Here is a 14553-nt window from a genome sequence, read left to right on the forward strand (position 1 = left end):
TCTGCAGCTGATGGGGCTTGGAGGAAGCAGCTGTGTGGTGTGTGTGTGTGTGTGTGTGTGTGTGAGAGAGAGAGAGAGAGAGAGAGATTTCGAGGGGGGGGGCTGTGGGGAGGGTCCTTTGTCCTCCGACTGAGAATTGGGGAGGGGGGCTGAGGAAGAGCTGCTGCTCAGACGGGGAACCTCCCTGAATTCTGGGCTTGGTCCGGAAGAGAAGCGGGGATCGGAGGTCTTGGTTGGGTTCTGGGTGGGGGGAAACTCCGCTTGCGACCCTTCCTGGAGGGGAAGAGCGACCGGAGTCCCCCTCCTGCCCTGGGGATCTTCTCCCTCGCTCACTTTGGATCCCAGAAGCAGATCCTGGAGTGGGGCAGCGTCTCCAGAGATCGCCCCTCAGCTGACAGAAGCCCGGAAAAGGTGGATCCCCCTGGGAGGGAAATGGGATCGTCCGAAGCCTCCGAGGGGGATCCGACCTGGAAGGGATCAGGAGGGATTTCCAGGAGAGGCGGGACGGCCGTTTGTCCGGAGTGGGATAAGGGCTGGTGCCTCGGCCAGGGGGTCAGACTAGAAGGTCTCTAAGGTCCCTTCCAGCCTCTGAGCCTCCCTCTCCCCTTCCACCCTCCCCCCACCGAAGCCCTCCACCCCTCCAGCCCCTCCTGCATGGAGCTGGCAGGAAAGACCCCCGAGATGAATGCAGCCCCCCAAGACTGCAAGGATCCCCCTCCCACTTTCTCCGCTTCTCTCTCTGCGCCGAACTGTCTCCTGTATCGGCTGCAGTCAAGGGACACTCTGCCCGGAGACCGATGACGCTTCAAGAAGGGAGAATTCTCATTGGTCCTCCTGCTCTTCCTGGACGCTCCCAGTTCCGAAGTGATGGGAAAACTCCGCCTTCCCCAGTTCAGACCCTCCGATTCCTCCTGGGGGGCCGGGAGCCTCCGCGTCCTTCTCGCCTCTCTTTGCGGGCGCTTGTGGGGCGGCATCCATGGCTTTGGCTGGGCTCCCCCTGGTGCTGCTGGTGGGGGCGCTGGGCCGGATCCCCGGAAGCGAAGGGGGGAAGGAGACCCCCGGTAAGGAGGGGGCTGGGCGGGGGAGGGGGGCTGGGAAGGACCCCCGGAGGGGGAAGGAAGCTGGTGGGTCTCCAGAGCCTCCAACCGCCTCGATCTCTGCGTGGTCTCCTTCCACTTCCCTACTCGTATTGCCCCCCCCAGGAGGACGGGGAGGAACCCCTCGCTTTTTCCCCGGTTGTAGCCGAGGTGGGGGGTCGCAGCCGGGCCCCTCTCGCCTCCCCATTGTCTGGGTCGGAGGGGGCTGCCTGGAAAGAGGCAGGGAAGGAAAAGCGAAAGCGAAAGAGGGAAACTGAGGCATTTTCAGCCCTGAAGCCCCAGAAGGAAAAAGAGCCAAAGAATTTTGGCTTTTTAAAAAAACTTCGCTTTTTCTTCTGAATCTCAGATTTGAGGCTTTGGAGGTCAGGCAAGAGGGGAGCTTCGGTCCCTTCTGGGGGAGGCTCTGAATTTGGGGAGGGGACCAAGAACCCCCCAACCCCATAATCCCCCACTGGCTCTATCGGGACCTGGAGGAGGGGGGAACGGAGGGAGGGGGCTCTGTTGCTCCTCCGAAAGTGGCTCCCCTTTAGTGAGGGGGGCTGGAGACCCTCCCTTTGAGAGGCTCTTGGGGGGGCTGCAGGGGGTCTTTTTTGGGAGGGAAAAGGAAACAGGTGGGGATCCCCGACAGTCACCCAAAGGGAGGGAAATTGGCTTAAGATTCGCAAAAGAAGAAAATTTGAGGGGGGGGGAAGTCCAGCGAAGGGGGGGGGGTTGAATGGATCGGAGACCTCAGAAGTGTGAATCTAGATGTCCTCCTTGTGCCCCCTCCCCTCATTCCCCGCTGCCCAAAGGAAGAGAGAGTGGGGGGGATATGGCCTTTTTCCACCCAAGGAGGATGGAGGAGGCACCTCCCCTCCCCCACCTTCCTTCCCCCTCCCCCTCCAACAAGTTTGCCTCCCGCTGAGACTGAGACAGTCCCCCCTTCCTCCTCCAGGGGGCGCCTGCCATCGGTATCTCAAAGGAAGGTCCCCCTCCCTCCCTTCCTTCTCGAGGGGATCCCACTTTTCCTACTGGCTGGGAACTCCAGGGATCGCCCCTCCGCTGACAGAAGCCCGGAGAAGGTGGATCCCCCTGGGAGGGAAATGGGATCGTCCGAAGCCTCCGAGGGGGGTCCGACCTGGGAGGGATCAGGAGGGATTTCCAGAAGAGGCTGGACGGCCGTTTGTCCTGGGTGGGATAAGGGCTCCTAATGCCTCGGCCAGGGGGTCAGACTAGAAGATCTCTAAGGTTCCTTCCAGCCTCTGTACCTCCCTCTCCCCGTCGGCCCTCCCCCCACCGAAGGCCTCCGCCCCCCCAGCCCCTCCTTCATGGATCTGGCAGGAAAGACCCCCGAGATGAATGCAGCCCCCAAGACTGCAAGGATCCCCCTCCCACTTTCTCCGCTTCTCTCTCTGCGCCGAACTGTCTCCTGCATCCCCGACAGTCACCCAAAGGGAGGGAAATGGGCTGAAGATTAGGGGGAAGAAGAAAAGTTGGGGGAAATCCAGGGAAGGGGGTGAAGGGCTGGGAGACTTCAGAAGTGTGAATCTAGATGTCCTCCTTGTGCCCCCTCCCCTCATTCCCCGCTCCCCAAAGGAAGGGAGAGCAGGAGGTGTGGATATTCCCTTCCCTCCAGCCCTCCCCCACCCTTCCTCCCCTGGAGATCCAAAGTTCCCTGCAGAGAGAAGATCTGCTCGACCAGTGGAGTTTCTGCCTGCCCCCCCGGAAGGGATGGAGGGTGGGGTCCCTTAAGGAGGCTCCTCCCCTCCACCTCCTTCCTCCGCCCCCCAGTCTGCCTCCCCTGAGAGTGAGAGAGTCCCCCTCCCTCCTCCCGGGGCGTCTCGCATCCGTCTCTCAAAGGAAGGTCCCCCCACCCTCCCCCTTCCTGCGTGGGACCCTCCTCCTCCTCCTCTACTAGCGGCTGGGACCGATGGGCCCTGGAGTCCCTCCTGACGGCCTTCCTCCTCCTCCTCCTCCTCCTCCCCCTGGCAGCCCATTTCCTGTACCAGGGGAAGATCGAGTGCCGCTTCCTCAACGCGACGCAGCGGGTGCGGTTCCTGGAGAGGCACTTCTACGACCGGCAGGAGATTCTACGCTTCGACAGCGACCTCGGGAGATACGTGGCCGTCACGGCGTTTGGGCAGCCGGATGCGGACAAGTGGAACGGAGATAAGCAGAGGCTGCAGTACAGGAATGCCGCTGTGGATCGTTTCTGCCGACACAACTACGGGGTGTACAACTACGAGGCGGCCAAGAGGGAGGAGCGCCTGATCGGCCGGAGAGGTGAGTCCTGGGGGGGGAGGGTCTCTTCTTCCCTGGGAGGGGGAGGCCGGGACCCCCCTTTACTTCCCTGGCATCCACTGGGGATTCTCCTCCCGGGTGACGGTTCCGCCTCCTTCTTCTTCCTTCTGCCTTCTCAGAGCTCCGGAATCTCCCTCTTCTCCCCCGGATCCGAACTCTCCTCCTGTCCGGGATCTGGGATCCCTTTGATCCCCCCCCCCAGAAAATCCACCCAAATCTATGGTTTTCTTCCTTGGGGGGGAGGGGAATCCAGACAAGTCTCTTTTTCTCTCCCTCCCTACTTCTCAATACAGGGAGTCCTCCACTTACAACAGTTCACTTAGTGACCATTGAAAGACAGAAGTGAAAACAGTGACTTCTGACCCTTTTTCACCCTTACGACCGTTGCAGCCACCCAGGGTCCCCTGAGCCAAGTCCAGGTGTTTGGCCACTGACTCATACTTGTGACAGTCGCAGCATCCCGGGGTCCCCTTGATCCCCTTTTGCGACCTTCCATAGGGAAGCAGGGTTCACTTAACAACCATGTGACTCATTTAACAACTGCAGTGATTCACTTAATCTCTGTAGCAAGGAAGGTTGCAAGATGGGGCAAAATTCATGGAACAAACACCTCACTTAGCAACAGAGATTCTGGGCTCAATCTTGGTCGTAAATCGAGGATTGCCTAGATATTCAACTCTTTCTTTCTCTCCCTGATTCCTTTTTATCCTCTTCAGGAACCGCCTGTTTCCCTCCCTCTTTTCATCCAGAAGCCCCTCCCTCTCCCTCTATTATTTCTTGCAAAAAGTTTTTTATTTTTTAATCATTTCAATACTTCTTTGCAAGGACAGTCTGGTTCCTGGTGTTTTACATTTTAAATCAATCCTGTCCATAATCACAAATACAACTTTCTAACATCACATCATTATCTATTGTCATATTTTCTTCTCCAAATTCTCATAAATTACTTCATATCAGCCTTTTTATTTTGGTTCATTCTTTATCTTCCTGCGTCATATATTCAACACGTTTACAGTTCAATCTATTGATATCATTTAATTCATCATTCAGAGTTTCACCTTAATTTATAGCTATCCCAAAATACATTTTCCATTTTATTTTCTTTTAGCCAATATTGTCAGATTTACAGCACTATATCCTCATTACCTTATACAAATATAACAGAATATAACAGAATATTTAATTCATTAATTCATTAAAAATTTCTCTATCTTCCTTGATCATATTTTCAACATGTTTACACCTCATTTTTAGATAAATACATTTTCCATCTTATTTTCTTTTAACCAATATTGTCAGATTTACAGCACTATATCCTCATTACCTTATACAAATATAACAGAATATAACAGATATAACAGAATATTTAATTCATAAATTCATTAAAAATTTCTCTATCTTCCTTAATTATATTTTCAACATGTTTACACTTCTCATTTTTAGACAAATACATTTTCCATCTTATTATCTTTTAGCCAATATTGTCAAACTTAAACCATCTTCATTACCTTATAAAAGTAGATAATAGAATATTTCATTAAAGATATACGAACCATTCTTGTGCTCAGCATGTTTACAGTTTCATACCATTCATTAAGCATTCAAAATTTCATCTTAATTTATATTATCTCCTATTATGTCCCCCCATTATTACACTTGGCACTGTTGAATATATTTTTTCTATTCCCTTCCTCTAACATCTCATTTTACTCAAATAACTTTTCTTTTAGCCAATAATACCAAACTTGTAACATTATGACCTCATTACCATACATACATATACATATACATATACATATACATATACATATACATACATACATACATACATACATACATATATATATATATATATATACATATATATATATACATATATATATATATATATATATATATATATATATATATATATATATATATATATATATATATATATATATATAGATCTTTGTTATTCGGGTTTTCTCCGCGTAAGATTGAAGTATCTAGCAGCGTGATGAAGTCTCATTCATCATCTTCAGGCTTCTGTCTTCTGCTCTGTGCTTCTCAGAGTGAGAAGCACAGAGCAGAAGACAGAAGCCTGAAGATGATGAATGAGACTTCATCGAAACATTGCCTAGATACTAATCTTGCGAAAATCCACATACAAATACCCGGAGAACCTCAGAAAATATATATTTCTGTCTTCTGCACAGTAAGTGGATTTTTAAGCTGTGCAGATGCAGATAGATAAACTCAACAAGACGTCCATAACAAAGTACATTTATTGGTTCATCAGATATCCTCATAAATCACATTTGTGACGAAGTTCTTCTTTAATGACCAATCCTTTGCATATCTGCCTTGTAATAAAAGATGGTTATCTCCTAACCCATCTCCTAGCGATAGAAAGCAACTTCCATGAGTTAGGGAGTTCAGGCAAAAGTGAGGAAAACTCCCCCAACCCATCGAGGGTCCATTTAGTGACCAGTCAGAATTACAGATGTGGTCATGTGATATGGACTACATTTCCCAGGATACCTTTAACTACATTTACCATGATGCATTCCCTTAAGGGGACAGCTCACAATTGCTACCTAACTATCCAATTCCCATACACTGGCTGGACAGCATATATATAATTCATTAAAAATATTATACTACTACATGGTTATATCTATTCTCTGTCAGGCTCCATAAAACATTTCTTTCCATATTTTATCCCCTAATCATTTAGATCTTACGTAAGCATTTGTCTATCTTAATTAATCTATTATAAGTTCTTATTTTCATATCTATTACATTTAAATAATTCCTTCTTGTTCTAATTCTTAATCCCATCTCCTCAAATCTATTATATATGTTTTACTACAAATATACCTCATCATGTAGAGTCTCCTTCTTTTCCACTTCTTTTTTTTTTCTATTTTGTTCCTGTCTTTCTTTTTAAACAAAGTTTTTATTTTTTACAACAAACATACGAACAAAACATAAAAACATAAAACCCTCTTTCAATTATATACATACAGTGTGTCAGTTGGTTACAATCTTTTGTGCTATCCTTTTTTTACCATTACTGACAAGTTATATAAATTCTCACCTTATCGATCTAGCTTATGCTTATATAATATCAATAATTAAACATTCATTTGACTACTTTTCCATCATTTTATATGAGATATTCTAATTTTCATTATGATTTAATCTTATACATTCATCCAAAGGTTATATATTTTATATTGTATTCTATATCAATCTGTTGACTTTTATTGTAAGGCTTACTAATCTATTTCTTTACCATGTCTTTTTATCTAACCATTGATAAAATAAATCCCACAGCATATAAAATGGTTTAATCCTCTTGTTCTCTAATTTCAAATGTCAATTTACTCATTTCAGCACAGTCCATGATTTTCTTAATAATTTCCTCCTGCATAGGTATTTTTTCATTTTTCCAATTCTTAGCAAATACAATTCTAGCCGCTGTTAAAACATTGACAATCAAATATTTCAATTCTTTACAATATATTTCCAGTATAATTCCCAATAAAAATATTTCAACATTATAGTCTATGTGCTGTTTTGTCATTTTTTCCAACCATGTGTGGATTATAGTCCAATATCTTTTTGCATCCAAGCGTGTCCACCACATGTGGTAATATGAACCAGGTATCTGATGACATTTCCAACATTTATCCGATTTATTTTTGAACATCCTCGCAATTCTCATCCGGGTAAGTGCCACCTGTAAAACATCTTATATAAATTTTCTTTATATGCAGTTGACATTGTCATTTTATAATTTTGAGACCACAATTTTTGCCATTTATCTAAGTCAATCCCATATCTAAATTTTTCCCCCACGCAATCATTGTTTCTTTTCATTGTTCTTCCTCTAATTGAAACTCTAGCAAATGTCCATAAAGTTTTTGATTACTTTTTTCATCAGTACCTGTCAAAAGTTTTATCTAAATCAGTCAAGTTATCATAGATACCTTCTGTTTTAACATCTTTATCAAATCTAGATTGTATTTGCAAATATGAAAACCAATTCATTTTTACACCTTGTTCTTCCAATGCTTGCATAGATTTAAGTTCACCCTTTTCATTCAATATCTCACCATATCTGTTTGTTCCTTTTTATATTATTGGATAGGAAAAAGCTTCAATAGTAGATAACTATAGTGGAATTTTAAATAATATTGCTTTTTATCTTTTCCCAGTTTAGAAACAATGCTTCTCAAATATAATTTCTTCTAAAATACCCCTGCGTTTTAGTTCCCTTATACCAGAGGAAGGCATGCCACCCTAGCGGCAAGTCATGTCCTTCTAAATTCAAAAGTCTAGTATTCCTTAGTGTTATCCACTCCTTTTCCCACATCAGATTAGTCGCTTGGTAGTATAATTCCCAATTGGGCAAAGCAAATCCTCCTCTTATTCTTGCATCTTGTAGCAATTTCAGTTTTATTCTTTACTGTATTTTAACACTATTTTGTTTAAATCTTCAAAAAATTCTTTCCCTATTCTGATTGGAATTGTCTGGAATAAGTATAAGATTCTAGGCAATACATTCATCTTAATTGTAGATATTCTCCCAATCAGTGATAATTGTAAATTTTCCCATTTTATCAAGTCTGTTGCAATCTGTTGTTTAAGTTTGAGATAATTGTCCTCCTTAAGTGTGCTACATCTTGGTGTTATATGTATCCCTAAATACTTAACCTTGTTTGTGACCTGGATCCCCAAAACTTCCAATTCTTTCTTTCGTCTTACATGTTCTTTGCTAAAATCTTTGTTTTATCTTTATTTATTTTCAAACCTGCTACTTTCTCATACTCTTCTATCTTTTCTATCAGTTTAGGTGCTGACTCCAATGGATCCTCTAATATAAATACCAGGTCTTTTTTCCACTTCTAACTATTGTCTCTAAGTCTTTCTTTTATATTAACTCATTGTTTCTTTGCTTGTTTATCACTTTCTATCATCCTTTGGCTTTTCCCCTTAATCCTTCCTCCATTTACCATCATTTTCTGATATTTTCTCTCCCATTTCTCAAAGTTTCCCCCCTCCTCTTAGATCCCCACTGTGTATCTCCGTAACCATTTCATTTATCAGCATTCCAGTCTCAATATCCCCCCTCTTATTTATTATATCCATCATTAATATCTCATATTCAGCTTCTTTTTTCTTCTTGTGTTATTTGTTGTTCCTTTTGATCCATTTCACTGGTTTTTCTTTCTTCTAACTCCTCCCCCGTCTTTGTCCTTTCTTCTTCTTCTTCTTCTTCTTCTTCTTCTTCTTCTTCTTCTTCTTCTTCTTCTTCTTCTTCTTCTTCTTCTTCTTCTTCTTCTTCTTCTTCTTCTTCTTCTTCTTCTTCTTCTTCTTCTTCTTCTTCTTCTTCACCTCCTCCTCCTCCTTCTCCTTCCTATTCCTATTCCTATTCCGTCACCATTTCTGATTTTTCCTCCATATTCTGTATATTCAGTTCCCAATTCTGGAGATTCTCCTGGACTCCCGAAGAGCAGGTGGCAGTCACGGCTAGGAGAGGGTCTGTAAGTCTTTCGGTTAGTTGGCCACTTTGACAAATAAATTTAATAAATAACTAAATGTACTAAACAAACAAACAAACGCGGTATTACACCTGATTAAAAGTGTGGTTCCATTTTCCATGAGATCCCAAGAATCCTCCAAAACCTGTTTGTCCTCCCCGTCTTCTGCGTTATTTCTTTCCATCTCCACCACATCTGGCAGAAGGTTCCTTCCACCTCTGGGCATTTCTAGCATTTATCCCTGTCGGATTGGCCTATTTGGGGAATTCTTCCTTTTTGGAGACTGCAATTGATCCCAATCAGGAAGGATTTCACTTTTTTCCCTCTTTCAGGATCCCTTTTAATTTCTTGCTGCAATTTACTTTCGAAGATGACTCAAAACACAGAATATTTTCAGGAGTGAAAAGGGATCTTGGCCTGAACTAACCAACTTGGTCTCCTGTTCTGGGCCCTCCTGAGCCTCTCATGTACCTCCATCTCTTCCTTCCCTCCAGCCAAGCCCACTGTCACCATCTCCCCCACCAAGATGGATCCCGCTTCCCCCAACACCATCCTCCTCTGCACCGCCACAGGCTTTTACCCCCTGGAGATCGAGATCCAGTGTCTGAAGAACGGGAAGCTGGAGGAGGAGGGCGTGGCCTTCGGGGAGGAGCTCCAGAACGGAGACTGGACCTACCAGGTCCAGGTGATGCTGGAGACCCAGACCCAGCGGGGGGACGTCTAAACTTGCCAGGTGGGGCATGTTAGCCTGGAAGCCCCCATCACCGTCCAGTGGGGTAAGCCCCCCCCTCCCCTCCTGCCCTGAGAAGGGGAAGAGACGCTCCCTATGGGGGGAGCCGGAGTGGACCCTCCTGGGGGACTGTGGGCCTGATCCTCCTGCTCAGGTGAGGCTCCTTCTCCTTCCCCAGAGCCCCGTTCCTCCAGCTCTGCCAAGAGCAAACTGTGGACAGGGATCATGGGGGCCGTGATTGGAGCGGCCTTCCTGGCTGTGGGGCTCTTCTCCTACCTGAAGAGCAAGAAAGGTGAGTCTGGGGGCTGGAGGAGAGGTTGTGGGGAGGGGACCATCTAGGGGAGGACTCTCATCAAGCTCAGCAGGTGGTCAAAGGGGTGTCCTTGAGGAATAGTTTTTGGAACTTCTGTTCGTCAAGGGGGCTATAAGGGAAGATCGTCCAAACTATTATGGGCTATCAGTGGGGAGGGGGACCCCCTGAGTCCTCCAGCCCATGAAGGATCCTGATTGGCTCTTTTTCTCCTTCCAGCCACTCCCATCCAACCTCCTGTAGGTGAGTTTCTCCTCTTCCTCCCTCATCTCAGCCCCTCCTACAACTTATAGGTGTTTTTTAAATATTTTTTTAAAAAATTCTGTGGATACAGCAAATTTTGGATTTTGGGAGCTTTTCCTTACAGAGATCAGAAAAAATATTGCAATCAAAAAGAAAAGTACACAGAAATGCTAAAATCTTGCGCATAATTTTCCAAGTTTTGGGAAATTGCAAAAGGGAAGGGAAGGAGGGGAAGTATCCCAGGTTTACATTTCTCCCCCCCCCCCCAATAATTTGTAAGCAATCCACCCATCCTTTTAGGCTCACTGTGGAGGGGGGTTCCTGAGGGGATTCAGGCATGGGGACAAATTCCACCCCTGTGGCTATTTTTAAAGGGATGAGTCCCATGTTAATATGCACTGAGGTATTTTGGGCCACTTCAGCAAATGGCAGGAGATCTTCCCAGCTAGATTGCTGATAATTAACACAGCATCTCAGGTATTGTTCTATAATAGCATTAGCTCGTTCTGCAGCTCCGTCCGTACTTGGATGAAAGGTGGAGCTAAGCCCTTGAGAATGATGACCCTATCACCTTCATGAACTCCCTCCAAAACTCCACTGTGAACTGGACCCCTTCCTCCCCCCCCCCCAGTCCCAGATGATCCTTCTTGGCTCTCCATGGAGACTCATTTGGGTTCACTAGTCAGAACCTTGACAGGCTGTTCTTCCTGACCCCGCTTCTCCTTGTGGGAATTCACACAATTTCTGGCCAAGTTCCTCCCTTTTCTTCAACCCCCATCCTGGCCCCATGTCCTTTGCTCATATGAAATGTCTGCAGGGGGAGGGGGGGTCTCTCCTCTTGATTAACCCTCTAATTAAGACAAATAGGGAGAATCCCAGAATCCCCTGGAGATGAAATGGGGAGGAATCCCAGGTCCTTCCCAGCCTTTTCCTCCCTGAAATGGGCGGATTCTCCCTCTATTCGTCCCTGCCTGTCAATCACTCCCCTGCAGTGTGGGCCTGCCTTGGGGTTGGGGGGGCTGAAAGGGAAGAAAAAAATTGTTATTTACACAAAAAATGTCTCTTTATATTCTAATTTTCTTCCCTGTCTCTTTTTCTGCAGCCCTCATGGATTAATCCTGCTCTCTGATGCAAAGGATATTTTTTTCTTTAGTAGCTGATGATTCTTTGTCCTGTTTGCCACCTCTGAGAAATGGAGGCTGAAGGTGGCAGGTTGGGGGGAGGAGGAGGATGGTAGCTTCCTTTGGGGGCCTCCCTTTCTTGCGAGGGAGGGGTGGAGACCATCTAGACTGTCCCCTGGGATGCTGGGCCGACCTGTCCCTCTAGCCCCTTCATCTCTCCTGGCTTTGAACCCACAGCAGCTTCATCTACATTCTTCTTTTTATGAATCACTTCCCTTCCCTTCACTTTGCTATGAAAGAATAAACTTTAGAAGCAGTAAACCCTGGACTCCTTCCTTCCTCTTTGCCGCCCCCACAGGAGGCTCCTCCCTCTGCTGCCTCTGGATCCCAGCTCCTTTGGGGGGTCCGAAGACAGAACTGGTTCGGGAGGATGGTGGGCAGATTCGGGGAGGGGAAGGGCCCCCTCCTGCTCAGAGGCCTCCTTGCTCTGCTTCCCCTCAAGCCCCCTTTGGAGGAGCACAATGCCAGCAGGCAGGGTCTTCCCTGAACGTTTGTGGGGAGCCATTGGGGGGCACCTGAGCCCCCTGTACATTGACTGGGCCATTTCAACCATTTCTCTCTCACACAACTGGAGGAAGGTCCTGCCCCATTTTGGCACCCCAAACCCCCCACACACCCCTCCCTCTTTTGGGCTCAGATTCAAATGGTATAGACTAGACCTAAATGGTGTAGGCCCAAGCAGGGTGTTGGACTAGATGAACTCCAATAAATCCACCTGAAGCCTTTCCTGGTGTAGAAGACATTTGCCACGGAGGGGAAGACCAGCTCTTTGGGAAAGAAGGAGGGGGTTCAATGGAGCAGCCCTGAGTGGAAGACCCCTCCCTTCTCCCCAACATCTCTAGATGCCCTTAGGTAGCCCTCCAATTAAGCCTTGCCCCCTCCAGAGGTCATCCAGACTGGCTCTGCAGGACTCCAGCTAGATCTCTAAGGACAGAATTTCCCCCTCCCAATTCCTCATCTGGGGTCTTGGGGCCACCACAGGAAGAATCTTTGTGTGGTTGAAGGAATTGTCTCAAACACGTGGAAGATTTGGGCTCCTGTCGGCAAAAATCTCCCCTTGGAAGACAGCGTGCAAGAACCTGGAGAAGGGACAACCCCAAATGTATCAATGACAGGAAAAAAATTCAGGTTTCCTTAACAAAGAAAAGGCATTGTTGGTGATAGATGCTTCATTGCTCAGGGGAACTGAACCAGCTAATTTTTAGAGAATCAAGCAAGGGTGGTTGGCTGTATCCCAGGAGCAGCTTTCAAAGAGGCGACTGAGGGGCTTACAGAAATGACGTCCACAGATTCTTCTTATCCCTTTTCCCTCTTTCATGTGGGAGGAATGAAAAAGTCCCTGGAAACTTCTGGTGGGCCAGAGGACCTTGTGGCTGCCCCACCTGGAGACTCAGCCATGGGGTGGAGAAGGACAATCCCTGAGCTGCCCTGGTGAGGAATCCAGGCTTGTTGCCTGCTGGATCCTGGCCAGTTCCTCAGTTCTGCTTCAGAGGAACCCAAAGCTTCAGGCTGGGGAAGCGGAACACAAGGGCCTCTGCAGCTGATGGGTTGGAGGAAGAAGTGCTGCTCTGTGTGTTTGTGTGTGTGTGTGTGTGTGTGTGTATGTGGGGGTGTCAGGAAGAACAGAGGAAATTACAATCTTGCGGGGGAGGGGAAACATCTGGCATCACCAACCATCAGCTGATCTTTCATCATCCGCCCTCAACAGCCAGCAGCCCCCCAGCCTCCCATGGCCTCCCCTGGCTGAGAGGGACCAGCCTGCTTAGCCTGAGGATGGGAGACCACCAGGAAGCATCGCGGCTGCTGCAGTTGAAACTCCTCCAGGACAAGGAGGGTGAAGTTTCAGGGCCCCCTCGAACTTGCCTCCCTCAAAAGATTCGCTTCCCTCGTTTTCCTCTTTCAGCCTTGCCTGGTCGTCTCCCTGAAACTCTCCCCCTCCCCCCTTTCTCAGCTCCTGCCGTTTGGAAGACCTCGTGGGAACCCAATTACCCTTGTCCAGAGGGAAGGGACAAAGTTAGAATGGAGAGTAACCCCTAAAGGGGGGCAACAAGGCGGTCCCACCTTCCCTGGTCATTGCCCCCTCCTCTAAATATAGAAGCCTTCTAGCCTTTCCCACCTCCCCAAGGCTCGGGAACAAACAAACAAATAAATAAAGGCTCTATTTCTGACCTCCAGAAAGTCGAACCTCGGGCCCACCCAATGAAAAATCGAGCTTTGGAAGCGTCATCCATCTCCAGGCAGAACAGCCACCACCGGGTCCAAGGATCGATATGCACTGGTTGGCAGCTTAAGGATCCTAATATGTGGTCCTTTTTTGATAAATATGCCACTAATATTCATCCTCAGAATTATCAATGTGCAACTATAAGTTATTTTACTCCACCTGTTCAAATAGGTACGCTCCCATCAACTCGACAGTGGCGTTCCTCTCTGGGGCCTACATGTAATGATGAAGTCATTATTGACACACAATTAATTTCTTTCTTTCTTTCTTTCTTTCTTTCTTTCTTTCTTTCTTTCTTTCTTTCTTTCTTTCTTTCTTTCTTTTTCTTTCTTTCTGGATCCAAGGACCCCCACCCCCCCAATCCCCCTATCACGGACCCTCCCCCGAGTTAGTTAGAAAGAGGCCCCTTTCCGAGAAGGACTAGGCTCCCGGGGAGTGGGGGTAGATTGGAAACCGAAGCGGACATCTTGTCCATCCCTTGGACCCCCTTTGAGCTGCAGCCCCCCAAGACTGAAGGGATCCCCCTCCCACTTTCAGCTTCCTTCTCTGTCCCCGAACGCCCTCCTCCCACTTCAGGTGAAGTCATCAAAGACTCTGCCCGGACACCTATGACGCATCAACAGGGAGAATTCTCATCGGTGGTTCAGCTTGTTCTGGCCCCGCCCAGCTCATAAATGCAAGAAAAACCCTTCCTCCCCCTCGACACATTTTCCTCCTCTGACACACACACACATACACATGTGTTCATTTTGTGGGCGGTTCCTGCTGTTGGAAGAGCAGCTGCACTAGATGACAAGGGAGGGAAGTCGGGGGTCACCCACAGACACCCCCCCAAACGGGAGGGAAGCCCCGGAAAACCCTCCGCTAAACCAGGGAGAGGCACCGCTTCGCTGGGGGGGGGGGGAGAAAAAGGAGATCCCCCCCCTTGAAACCCGCGCCTCCCTTGCTCGGAACGTC

At 47.3% G+C, this 14553-nt stretch overlaps 2 protein-coding genes and 1 pseudogene across 4 annotated transcripts in view; 1 reads left to right on the forward strand and 2 right to left on the reverse strand.

Annotated features, from left to right (window-relative positions):
- LOC113430880 (H-2 class II histocompatibility antigen, E-S beta chain-like) overlaps window positions 1-14553 on the reverse strand; it is a 343220-nt gene that overhangs the window by 101776 nt on the left and 226891 nt on the right. The window lies entirely within an intron of this gene.
- LOC148131782 (uncharacterized) overlaps window positions 1-14553 on the reverse strand; it is a 39279-nt gene that overhangs the window by 22617 nt on the left and 2109 nt on the right. The window lies entirely within an intron of this gene.
- On the forward strand, window positions 859-11589 carry LOC148131784 (H-2 class II histocompatibility antigen, E-S beta chain-like; annotated as a pseudogene). Its single transcript, XR_015747152.1, has 6 exons — window positions 859-1061; window positions 3069-3359; window positions 9403-9684; window positions 9817-9930; window positions 10168-10191; window positions 11294-11589. The product of XR_015747152.1 is annotated as an H-2 class II histocompatibility antigen, E-S beta chain-like (transcript).

This window comes from Notechis scutatus, chromosome 2, assembly GCF_049901735.1.
Source record: "Notechis scutatus isolate UNSWTSFEM ecotype Mainland chromosome 2, rNotScu1.2, whole genome shotgun sequence".
Taxonomy (NCBI): domain Eukaryota; kingdom Metazoa; phylum Chordata; class Lepidosauria; order Squamata; family Elapidae; genus Notechis; species Notechis scutatus.